Below are 2,449 nucleotides of genomic sequence, written 5' to 3'. Positions count from 1 at the left end.
TACTTTGTTATATAGTATTCAGAACAACGGAAGGAATTCCTGGTGGTAGGAAGTAGTCTCGGATATTGTAAAACGTATCTGATGTTCACCATGCACTTTCATGTTTTTTCCAGGCTTCGTGGCTTCGCAAACTCCTTGGCTCTCAGTATTCGGTGCCCCAAGATAGATAAAGAACCGGTCGTAAGACTCAGAGAACCTGTACATGAAAACCTGAAAACTTCTGGGCAAACTATCAGTGTTACGTCTTGAACATATAGTGAGCATGTTATCATAACTGATTACTCTTTTTACTATTAGCATTCTACCATTCATTTCTACAGTTCTAATTACTGTCATCAAAAAAAAAAAAAAAAAAATTTGATGACTGTCTTTCATATAAATTTGTGTACCTGGTATGTGGCTCCTTGCAAGTGTGTCGATCTTGTAAACAGCATTTTGCAGGTTGGCTAAGGGGCCAGTGAAGGTAAAAGGACATCTATTGAGAGAAAAATTATTCCCTGATCTACTGCAAGAACGTACACCCTTATATTTCAAATACATTTCTATACTTATGTAATTGGTTCTCATGCTTGTATATACATTGCAACGGTATGCGAGTGCGAGTTATGTGCACTATAACTACCTCAGAACTGTGTTTAGGATCAGATTAATTTTCTTATAGTGAGAAGTTCTTATAGTGCAGTATAACTTCTGCAGTGGTGTATGCATAAAGTTGAAACAGGCATAGTAGGGAAGGAATACTACGACGTACTCTAGATTTTTTTTACCGTTTCATTTTCGAGTATGTAAATACATATTAGTATTCCCTTCTTACTGTGATTGAGTCTCATTGCTGTGTATACATGCGCAGCATGCATATGAGATGTGTATATGTACGTTTGTGATTTTGTTTAAGTAAATGTATATATACAGAGGAAATGGTCTAATCATACATAAAGTCTCGGACCAATTTCATTTATTAAATGTTTTGTTAATCTAAGTCTCCATTAATTTACACACGCACATATCTATCTATCTGTCTAGCTCTCTCTATATATATGTATGTGTCCATACATACATACACACACATATATATTTTAATATATATATATATATATATATAATATTAGATCTTCATTCATGTTTCGATTTCATTATTTCATTATACTATCCAGTTAAGCAACGAACGTTCAGGCATAGGCATAGATCCAGACTGACGTCAGGTCATGACCCTTTTTCACACCAACAAAGACGTCATAATTGCGATAATCCCTTCTTGAGGTACGCTAATGAGGCTGACATTACGAATACAATACCACAAATTCTGAACTTTTTCTGTGTTTCTCTTACCAGGTCCAAGATTGTTTATGTTATGGCGTCTCATAGCCTGCTGCTCCATAATAACCACAAAGCTTTTGGTTTATACAAAACAAGCTATGAAAATTGCACTGACTACCCTACAACTTGTAAAGTTCTTGTGAGAATATAAGAAATATAGTTATAGCAAATTACGGTCGTGTTACACTCGGGTCGAATCAGGTCTGTCAGTCAGTCAAAGAAGCATTAAATGAAATCAAGAGGCTAGCGCGAAAGTCTATTAATTTCGTAGAAGTGAATTTTACAATATCTATAATAGTGGGTCTTGGAACAGTAGGTTAGAGTCATAATGTACACTAAGCGCAGAGTAGTATGACTGCTCGCTGGCAGCGCCAAAATCATATCGTGAATGTGTTATTCACCAGTTAGGATGAGCGGCATAATTATGCCTTGAATCATTTTAAACCGTCTGCATTGTGTATATCAGGTATACGAAAGGGAACAATTTTATTATTTTTGTTATCAATGGTCATATACTGGATGTGTTGAGCAGTTTGTTTACATTATGATTTTTTTTCTCTGGATAAAATATATATTAGAAAAAATAGAAACATTGAGGCAAGTTGAGTTAACGTCCAAACTATACGCAGAGATCATAGAAAATCCTTGTGACAGCTTATCTTATCAGAACCATACAGTTTACGAATTCCTATTTACAATCCAATTTTAAAATGCATTCCGAACACATTCACAGCAAAATGCGTTACAGTGATGAAAGGAAGGCATATGAAAATTGAGCCAACCTTAAATTTTCAGGTAAAACGTAGAAGCTGTATACCCAAATTATGTATTCAACAAATTGTTTTCTCTGGTCATTAATTAATATTATACATATATGTCATTAATTACACTGAGGTATTATTACCAAGTATGTGGTTTTAGGAAGTATCTAAATTTTCTTAAGTATAGTTCGATCACCAAAACTGTATAGTGATTATAAGCTACAACTACAATATAAATCGTAATACAGTTCACGGGATTCTTCTCCAGGAATGGCAATTGGTGAAATACACATTTTAACCAACTTTATTTTAATTTGATTAACAAATAATGGTATCAGATACTCTGGATTTCCACGGCAAGGTGCTAATTT

This window comes from Penaeus chinensis, chromosome 3 (assembly GCF_019202785.1).
Source record: "Penaeus chinensis breed Huanghai No. 1 chromosome 3, ASM1920278v2, whole genome shotgun sequence".
Lineage (NCBI taxonomy): Eukaryota > Metazoa > Arthropoda > Malacostraca > Decapoda > Penaeidae > Penaeus > Penaeus chinensis.
The sequence above is the reverse complement of the archived record's forward strand: the minus strand, read 5'-3'. Positions refer to the sequence as shown.